Genomic DNA, 11,512 nt, shown 5'->3' with positions numbered 1-11,512 from the left:
CTATATTTCTCCTGGGCCACTAGTCCTTACTCCACCTCTTTTCATATTGAAGTTTTTTTCAGAAAATCATTGTTCACCCATGCAGGCCTCCTGCCACCTTTGGCAAGCAGAGTCCTGAACAGGCCAAATTATGCTCTCCTCCAGCCCAAGGTTATGATCCTTCTCTTTGCTATTTTCTCCCCAGAACTCCACCATCTCATGGTCACGGCAGCCAAGGCTGCTCCCAGCCTTCACATCTCAGACCAGTTCTTCCTCGTTTGGAAGTATCAGGTCCAGCAGAGCATCTTATCTCTTCAGCTTCTTGATCACCCATGTCAGGAAGTTACAATGAGCACTCCTGAAGCACAAAATTAATGAAATCTCATCTCATTTGTGTTGTGGCAACAATCAAATTTCCTATGGTTTCAGCACTTACAACTGTGGATTCTTGTAGACGGGATTCAGTTCAAGACAAGGACAGCAACTAAAGGTGTCTGCCTACCTGTGCTTTAAGTATCTAGTTTGAGAATAAGTGAATTATTGTTTATGTATAATTAAATGTATGTATATATGTAAATGTATGGAGTATATTTCCATGGACTATGACAATAATTTATGCATCTTGAATATACGGAGACTTCCATAAATACGCTTCTACATTTAGACATCCTAATTGATGTCAGACAAGATATGAACTCCCACTGTGCCTTTTCCCTCAACTGACATAACATAAGGTCTCAGTCTATATTTTAGATTGTCTTAAATACAGCTGGGGAAAAGAAAAAAAGCACCAACCCCCCCCACCCCACCACCCCCACCCCCCCCAAAACCCCAAACCCAAATAAACAGTGTGTCAAACAAGTCAAAAAGTAATGAAAAAACAGATATATTCATACACAGAATCAAAGAATTGTTTTAGGTTGGAAAAGACGTATAAAAATTATGGAGTCCAACCATTGGCATAGCACTGCCAAGTCCACCACTAAACCCAGAATGATCCAAAAACTTTTATATTAGGAAATCAGGTTAATGACTTTATGAAATGATGTTACTTAGTAAGCAACATCTGGGTGCTAAAATCAGATGGAAAAGAATGAAGATAATTCTGATTAAGCAATTAAAACAAAATACAAAGCAACAGGTGGCATAAAAGAAAAAATCCAGAAAAGCTACACCATTATTTTTTGTGTAGATCATGCACACAAAAGCATGGCAGCACTTTGCTAAATGTAGAAGAAAAAAGGAAAGAGTGATGATCATGAGAGTCATGAAAATTGATTTACAAGAAGTCTATAGAGACAAACAGCAGTTTCTCCCCTGTAGGATCACTAAACATGAACTTAACGCAGCAAAGAGAAAGCAAATCAGCCATGGCAGGTTTTGTTTCTATTTTTCTCATCTCATATCTTTCAGCATAAATAAGGAGTTTGGGTCCCTGTGAAAATACTGTAAGCGAGATCAGAATTTGGCACAAAAGCTGGGCAAGTGCAGAAGAAGTGGTGAAGAATATTGCACCAAAATTAAGAACTGTCAAAGAAAATAATAAATTATTCATTAGCAACATCACACAGCATTAAAAAAAATATTTCTTCCTTTATTTCTTTTTTTTTTCCCCCTTATTACTGTGCATGATCTGAACTTTTTGAAAGCCAGACTGCAAATTAGGCAGCTATTCAAAACTTGTGAAGAGAAAACAAGCGGTTCCAATGGGAATCTTATGAAAGCTCTCAGTGCTACTTTCTCCCCATCAAGCACTTCATTGCAGAGGAAAATACTTGCCTTGCAGCAAATAGGAAGGTACATATTACCTGTTTCACCGTCCTGGCAAATTGAAAAGTCCTGAAAAGACTTGCTGTTCTTATTACCTTATAGGATGTGTGTTGATGGAAAGTTTATGCATATTCCTTGCATGTATGCTGGATGGCTTACAGTGTGAGTTCAGTTTTCCTTGCATAGGAGACACAGAGTCTCACTCACAACTGGAAGGAAAGAAGATATTCAAGATGGTGAAGGTGAATACTGCTCACATATTGTGCCATTTGAAAGACTCAGAGAAAATAGAAATGAATAAAAATTGACTTGTGAGCCAGCCAAAGTAAAAGATAAAAAACCAAAACAAAACCAAAAACAAACAAAAAACCCCACAAAAAATGCAACAAATCCGTAACCAAAAAAACAAGATGAGCACCAGTGATGGGCCCAAGGAACAAACTGTGAGAGTCATATACTCTATGCTAGTTTTCTTTATTTAAAATCTTACTGAAGGAAGACTAATTCAAAACCAACCAAACAAATTAGATGTTGGAGGTGTGAAACTTAAACAGAGTCAATGTTTAGAATTATGTCCCAAATTAGCTAGTACCACAGTACTCTCAGAATCACTGAATGGTTGAGTTTGGAAGGTAATTAATCTTATCCAAAGAGGGAGACTCCACAACCCCTCTGGGCAACTTGTGCCAGTTCTCAGTCACCCTCACAGTAAAACCAGTGTTTCCTGATGTTCAGAGGGAACCTCCTGTGTTTCAGTTTAGACCCGTTGCCTCAGGTCCTGTCGCTGGGTACCACTGAAAAGAGCCTGGCTCTATCCTCTTTGCACCCTCCCTTTAGGTTTTAATATACATTGGTGAGATTCACCCCGAGCCTTCTGCAGCCTGCACAGTCCCAGCTCTCTCAGCCTTTCCTCGTAGGAGACATGCTCTAGTCCCTTTGTCATGTTAGTGGCCCTTCTTTGGGTTCTCTCGAGTATCGTATCTCCATGTCTCTCTTGTAGTGGGGAGCCCAGAACTGGACACAGTGGTTCACATTTGGCCTCACCAGAGCTGAGTAAGGAGGAGGATCACCTCCTTTGACCTGCTGGCAACATTCCTCCTTATGCAGGCCAGCATCTTGGATTCTAATTAAAGTTTGAAACAATCATTTCAGAAGAGTGAAAAATCAGATATTCCAAGGTACTTGGAATATAAGACACCCCATGACTTCTGGGCTTTAGTTTGGCACTATTGTACCTAAATAAGGAAGGACAGTCACTAGGTTTGACTTTCAGTTTCTTCCCACGAGTCCAATAACATATAACATTTCACGAGCAAAGTCAGGTGGGTGAGTTTAAAATATAGATAGTTTATGTGTCTTAGTCTGGGTAAAAACCTGCAAAATATTCTCACATCTGGGACAGGCACTTGACATCTGTGAATGTGCAATAAGGTTGTCTCCCTTCCTTTGTACTCTGCCCCACTCCTTTAGAGGTACTTGAAGCAGACGTGGAGCAGTGGATCAGGAGAGCAGTTTTCACTAAGACAGGCACTGGCAGTGACAAAAGTACTGGCAAACAGCTGTACTTTGAGGTCTGCAGCTGGTAGCTGTCTCAGGTAGCATATAGGAGCTCCAGTGCCTCTCATGTCTGCCTGTGCTGTATAAAGACAAAAATTCTACTGCACTTTTCTGAGCTGCCCGTGCCCTAAACCAAAGAGTTTGCACACTGTAATGAGTCTCTGCTTAAATTTAGGGTAGTTCATACTATGAAGAAACTAGGTGATCTTCAGAGATTTCTTCCAGCCTGCAGTATTCCGTGATTCTGAGCAGTAAATCAGGGCACAAATATGGATTTAAACACATAATAACATATCTACAGTTAAAGGTAGCTATAAGGTTACAGAAAGACAGTAAGCTGGAAAGCCTAGGCTGGATTGCACTCTCTGTGATGCTGAGGACTTGCCATATGCAGAGAGCTCATAACCTTACAGGTGACCTGCAGGCCTGTCCCAGGCCACGTGTTACAGGTGTGGGAACTGCAGGCAGGGAGAACAAAGTGACTCGGAGAACAGGCAATCTGACCTATAGCTATCCCAAAGACTAAGCTTGCAGTAGAGACAGTCATCAGCACCAAGGTTTACTCACTGGAGTAAAAAATGAAATTTTTATGTTTGGATTTTAGATCCTATGGAGCAATATTTGAATGGAAGTCTGAGCCAACTAACTGAGAGCTTCATTTCTGGTTTGGTTGTGATAAAGAGAAATACTGAAGCATGTATTCAAACACTCTTGAGACCTGGGCCCTTAGTACCTCAGCTGTGGGAACAAAAATGAGAATGATAACAGGAATGATTACAGGGCTTTTTTTCTTTAGACATACACTTTTAAAAACTTAGTATTTAAATGCTTAAGACAGTTGCTTTTTTCAGGGATGTACATAGATTACATACATTATGAAAAAAGCAAGGACTGGTAACCCAATACCCTTTTCATGGACCAGAAACATTAACTGTGACAGTCTATGAAATCAAAGAAAAATACTTATGTAAGTAAGTAAAAGGTTGTCTGACTGAACAGAGAATTGTGATTGTTACTTCTGGGTGCATGAGGAAAATCGGGGTATTAAATCCCCATTTGGGAAAACAGTCTGACATCATGCATGCCATGACAATTCTCTACAGTCCTTTTATTTTATTTTGTCTTAGTGCATTACAAAGGTAGTCCTTTATATCTTTTAACATAAAGCACTTTCTAAACCCAAGCTGTTGCTAATGTGATTACTGGGAGTATGAGCACACAAGGGCTTGTTTCTTATCCCCACATTTAAATTCTATATACTCTCCTCTGTTTCATTTACATGTTGGTAAGTATCTATGTAATTCTTCACTTCTTTTATGAAGCTTATGAGCAAGATATAGCAAAACCATATGCAACATACACAAATCTTTAGCAAATCAAATCTTAAGTCAGAAACACAAATGATGAACTGGAAACAGAAAAACATGGGGTTTTTTTCCCATCAAATTAGAAGTACTCTACCACCACCACCAATAACAAAAATACATTTTTCACAGTTAAAGCATGTAACAGAATATTTTTTCTTCACATTAAGAAAGAGGAATTGGAAACGATATGTTCCTAGTCACTTGAAAGACAGATTGGGTGGCTATTGGTTGTTTATGAATATATCTTTCTGAAACTATGGAATATTTGAGGAATATTTTGTCTGTTTTTTTTCTGTCTCTTCCCCTGTTTCTTTCCCTCTCCCCATATTATATGCAGCTTGTTTTGCTCTCTACTTACGCAGACACATTTCTATGAATTAATTTTTTTGTCTTCATTTATTGATATGTAGTCCAAATATTTTTCAAACTGTACTTCTTTTTGATCTGTTTGATTTATCACAGCAAAACTACTCAATAATTTTAACAGTGTGGAGAACTTTAAGAGTATTACATACTGATGCAATGGTAATTTGCAAGGGATGCCATCTGCAAGCAATGTTTTCAAACAGTGTTACAAGCTGTTAGCCTTTTGCTCTACACAACACCAGCATAACCTCAAAAATAATAATAACCAGATCTCTTACTACTGAAAACTGTTCTAGTTTGTGACAGAGGAATTCTGTATTCAGATAGAATTTGATAAAGTGGGTCAAGCACATGGTTACCTTGCAGATTTCAATCATTTGGGGAGTGGGGTTGGGGGTGGGCAGTGAGGATAAAAAAATTATCTTTTTTTTCTCACCATCTAAGCTGATACTCACTGTTTTCTTGCTGCACATTTTGAAAACTATGCATTTGTTTTTCTTTTTCCAATATTTGAAGACTAATCTGAAAGACCTAAAAGGCAGCCTAACCAAGTAACAAACAGCAAGCATGTGTGAAATTCTTATACAACTGTTTAGTACTCCAGCTAAATCACCCTGGATTTTGTTGTCTTATCTGAACATTTCAGGAGGTGTCGCAGGTAAGCAAATGCTACTATCAAAAATGTTTTCAACGCCTTGAACATTTTCAGTGTTTTGGTTTGTGGTTTGTTTTGTTTGTTGGGGTTTTTTAATACAGAAATCCCATTAGGTGAAAAATGCTCTCCTGCTCAACAGTCTGGGTTGCACTCAGGGTGGGGGAAGACAAAGATGTGGGTAAGAAGGAAGTCAGAGGCTCGTTTCCAAAGTGCACAATCTTAAGGTCTCTCTGTTGGCACAGCAATCCAGCAGTGCAAATTACTCTTACTGGATAGAGTGAGGGTGGGGAAAGAAGCTGCAGTAGGATGCAGAGATAACAATAACTCGAGCTTCAAGTCAGCATTCAACCCCTAATAACGCATTGGCATTGGATCTAGACACTAACTAGTTGATTTTTAAATATTTCCAGTCTTAAGCTTTCCTATCACAAACCAATGTAGCAATGCATTTAAGGAAGAATGTATTGATTTCCAACTACTGATCCATTACAAAACCCAACTTTTCAATTTTGTTCTGAGGCTGAATTTGGGATGCTTAAATTTGCAAGTCCTAAAATATGATCTAGGTTACTGGTGACCAATTGATTGTGGCAATTGAGACAATTATTTTTCTCATTCCTTCGATCACATATTCAAAATTGGATAATAATCATAATAATGGTAAAAATAATGATAATGATAATAATAATAGCTTTATTGTCAAAAGCAGTTTAATATTGTAACAACTTAAACACCTTAAAAATATTACCATGTATCACCATAAACTCAGCACGCTTACGAAGAGTGAGGCAAATACGTCATGCATCTTAACTTGTGGAAGTAAAAGGCATCTCTGTGCCTATCCCCAAAGATCATCTACTTCACCTAAATGTTTGTAAGCATTACTCACAAGGTGTATTCTCCATGATACGTTTAGTATACTTTATTCTATTACTTGATAGGGTAATCTTATTTTGATTTTAAATGATTACTTCAACACTCTGTAATACAAAAATAAAACTGTAAACATCTTATATATTTTTCTGCTACGACATCCTTAATTTTTGCTTTTGCATACCATTCAAGCTAATCAGTCAATTAACAAATTTATCTTTTTTAACATTGCAACTAACAGATTATACTTGAGGTCTTACACTGTTGTTATCCTTCTGCCTTTTATAAACCATACAATTTTTAAAATTGCTTGATTTCTTTTTACACATGATGCATAACTTATTTTTAAGAGCCTTAATACAAATAGCACTAATGATAGAAAAATAGGTACTCTTTAGTTAAAAAAAATGTTTTAATGTATGGAAAATAGTGGCCTGTGTTTCAAAAAAATATAACTTCATCAGTATATTTGATGTGGAAAAAAATGATTTATGAATTATGGATTTTTATTTAATACTTATTTTTTAAAAAAATAAAAATATTCTATAGTCTGAATAACTATTTGTAATTTTTTATATATAAAAGTATGCAGAAGTTGTTTGATACAAATTCTAAGAGAATTCAAGTATGTAATTCTCCATGATCTCAGTGAGTGAGCATTTTGATGAGATATTAAATTATTTGAAGCTGACAAAGGGCTCCTTCCTACATTTACATGGAGAAATATTTTTTTAAAATGTGGTAATATTCCATGGGAAGTATTCTTTTTATTGGGAATGTATTTACTAAAAGAACCAAAAGGGTTTCAAATCAACCTGTTGAGTACAGTAACAGATAGGGATTTAGAATTATCTTAGTCCTGTGATCTTATAAAACTCTAATCCTGTTTGTCAATAAATTTTTGTGTAAAACTCTAAATCTTTCATGTCTATTCTTTATTTATAAAATATATTGCTATACGTGAACACAAGGAAATAACTTATAATTTGCTTTAATATTTAAATGAGAGTTTCTCAAATGAGTACAAAATTGAGCTTTGCATATTTAGCACCAGTGAACATCCAGTTTTTAATCTGGGCTGCAAGATCTTTGCAGACATCTTTTCAGTGGTTAATCTCCAAGAATATGTTGATGCTGGATACAAAAGCAAACTGTTATGTAACCGGTTACACGGAGTTGTCTGGTTAGACGTAACATAAAGCATGTTGCATGGGATTTTAATTGCACAGATTAACTGATAGGAAATAAGACTATAATGGCTTAAACTTGAGTGCAACAATCTGAAAAATGTCTGTGTAACTCTAAGTAGAAACTAGGAATATTCACAAAGGATTGTCTCAATGTAAAGGCTGGAATATTTCCAGGCTGGCAAAGGAACAATTTGTATTGCAATTCTTATTTATTATAATAAATGCTTGGTAGGGGAATGTCAACAGTTAATAAGTACTGCATATTGCCATAAAAAGATTGGCTTAGAGATCTCATAAGTGATTTGTGTTGGAGCTTAATCGCATAAAAATTGCAGACATTATTCAGAAACAAATTGAATCACTATAAAACAGCATTGCAAGGACAAGGGTAGCTACATGACAGACCTAGAGGCTACTCCAAAGCTGCCAATATAATTGTCTGAGGAATTTGCCAAGGAGACAGATGCTGCTGACAGAAAATAAAGTTCCACTTCTTGGCATTTAATTATAGCAATGGTCAAACCTAAGACAAAGGTAAGTGAAAGTGTTCTTCATTCCTACACAATGCTATTTCATGTCTACTAAAGGTACACACAGTTGTGTTTTCCTAGTTCTGCCTCAGTTTTCCGCCCTCAGAAGATGATTTGTGCACACAAAAAAAAAATATTTAAAACTATGCTATGAATCTAAAATTATGCACCTGTACTGCAGCACACAGATACTTTTAAAGAATGTCAGCTTGAGAGAGAACAGTTTTGAAAGAATAATAGTGAACTTCTTAACTCTCAAGTCATTGTCAGAACTGATAATTTCATGTTTGTATTTCTGATATTTTGTTCCTTGCAGAATTCCAGAAAGATGGCTTTTGTGTAGACCTTGCTGCAGTCAAGAAGATAATTTTAGAGCAGAAAGTTCTGTTTGTTCTACCACATAACACTTAAATGATACATCAGATCATGGAAAACCTGCGTTGGAAGCATGAATATAAACTGTAGACCAGCTACCCAAAACCCCATTTCAGAATGGACCACATAGCCAGTGTGCAGTGCCTAAAAGGTAAGCTGTTGATTAACCAGTGCACAGCTGATCTGAATCTTCTGACTTTTTGAAAATAGGAAGGGCAAAGGCTCAGTGTATGCACTGAGACTGCTCTGTGTTGAACACACAGGCAACATGTTCATTATTGAGAGAAAATTGAGTACAGCTGAGAGCAGGAGACCTACCACAGGTGTAGGGCATTGATTAGGAAAAAAACCAACAACACCTCCCCCCCCAAAAAAAAAAAAAACAAACAAAACAAAAACAACAACCCCCCCAAAAAAAAACTGAAGCACCGTTGGAAAGATACAGGAGGTTGCCTTTAGGCTGGTCTTCTACTCAAGAATAAAAACCAATGACTAATTTAAGATGGATACAACAGCACAAGTCCTATGTAGACAGAAGTTGTTTATTTATATTTTCATTTGAACCATGAGTTTGTTGAGAGATCAGAGGAAAGGGCAAGGACAGTAAAGTAGCAAATAAAATGCAATGTCTGTTGTTCACATAGGGAAAATAATCTCAGTTATCCACAGACTGCAGTGAGTCCAAAGATGTTGGAGTCATTGCAGATTGTTTTCTGAAAATATTAGCTATATGAACATCAGTGCTCAAAAAGTCAAACTGGACTTGAGGAGTTATTAAGAAAGAAATACAGAACAAACCAGATAATTCCATTATGCCACCGTGGAAAGCCCTCACCCGCGCCCCACCTCCCCACCCCCACCCCCCCCACCCCGCCTTTAGCACTTTATGCAGATCTCATCCTCTCATCTCAAAGATCATGTAATAGAACTAAAAAAGAAAGAAAGGAAAGCAAAGAAAATGATCAATGATGTGAAAAAGTTGTTCTGTCAGGAGACATTAAAAGACCATCACTCTTCTTGGGAAAGAGAAAACTGAAAGACCATAAGATACAGGTTTCTAAAATCAAAGACAGCATTAAAAAGATGGACTACACATGTTTTTTACATAGTTTTACTAGCGAGCTGAGGCAGATGAGTAAAGGATTAGGCAGCAGGTTTACTTTGTGTATTTTTATACAAGATATAAAAATCTGTGGAACTCCCTGAAAAGCAAAATGTTCAAAAAAAGTCATGGAAGGAAAGTCTTTTTGGAAGCTGAGGGTTTATATTTCTGGCTATCTGTTCTACAAAGGGCATGCCAGAGTCTCAGGTTAGATAGAAGGCTAGACTGGCCTTTGACCTTTTCAGATAGTCTGAACTACTTCTTATGCGCTGCTCATAACAATAGACAATGAAAAAGGATCACAGGACTAGTAGGATAATATATGATCTTTTACACTGCTTTTTCTTTATTCTTTTCTTAGATATTATTTATAGACCTTGATATCTTGGAAATCACAATTATAGTATGACTGCTAGATATGAGAATAGCATGCTCTGTGAGGCTGCTTGTGGAATGAAACCATGACACCTGCATATTCTAAAACAAATCTGGATTTGACGTTGCTAAATAAATTTACCTTTGGAGAAACTATGATACTGAGGCCTTACCCTCTACTTTCTTCTTTTTCATACAGTAGCATGTGCTTTTCCCTTGCCTTGCCTTGCATCACCTTGCTTTTCTCTGGTCATGGCTTGGTCAAATTGAAGCAAGTGTTCTGTCTCACTGTCTCAGTATAGGGTTATAGCTTCATGTATATCTGCCATCCCAGTGCTATAGGATGTTCAGAATTTGATGAGGCTTCACTTCTTTTGACCATCATGGCCCATGAAGTGATTCCTAAGAGGAAGCCCTGAGGTGAGACAAAAGTTACTTTGAGAGTAGTCTGTCCTAAGCAGGTTGCTCTGCAAATCTGCTAGGGCTCTGCACAGCCATTTGACTCTGGATCTGAGCATTAAAATGGGGAGACAGCTGGCAATAGCTCAAGGCAGCTGTTCTCTTCCCTCTCTCCCTGCTGCCAGGACAGGTGGTCTTTCAAAATTATCTTGTTTGTTAATAAACATATAATATAATTGCATCCACTTGGTTACATTTGGCAAAAATCTAATACTTCTGTCAGTCTTCATCAAGCCCCTGCCATTCATAATGTTGCAATAACCAGGGACTGAATTGGCGGGTGCCTTGTTCAGTACTTCTGCAAAACAGATCTTGTATACTGGTCCAAATACTGCTAATGGTCAAGTTTAGCCGAGTTTCTGCACTCTTCAAGGCACAGTAAAGAGTTTGTGTTTAGTTTGTCCTTTTCTGATTGTTCTTTTGCAGCATCATGTAGGTGTTAACTTCAAAACCACTTTGTCCAAGCCAACTTGGAATTAAGAAAGCACACCCGTTACTGGACAGTAAGCTTTTATCAATCTCCAAGATTTTGTCTGTTAAAAATTCAATAAGAAATCTCTCCTCAGTCTCCACAAAATTTGGTCAACTTTTCTTCAGAAATAGAATGAGGCAAAACAGAATATGTACTTTATTTCTTCAGGTTCCAAATGACTTAAATTGTTTAGCACAGTTCTTCTAATAACTCCCTCTGATGGTTCCTTTTTATATGCCTTTGGAAGTTAAATCTAATTAGAATAGCTGCAGAACTGTTTGGCATATGCCTAATAAAATTCTTTACCCCCTGCCCTCCTCTGTACTTAATACTTCCTAATTAACTCTGAAAAGAAAATGAAAACGAATTGACACACATATCAGTTTTCACCCAGACAAACACAGTAGAGATCTCCACAGAGTACCATTGAAAACCACACTCA

Source organism: Falco punctatus (assembly GCF_963210335.1).
Source record: "Falco punctatus genome assembly, chromosome: 6".
NCBI lineage: Eukaryota > Metazoa > Chordata > Aves > Falconiformes > Falconidae > Falco > Falco punctatus.
This window is presented reverse-complemented; position numbering follows the sequence as displayed.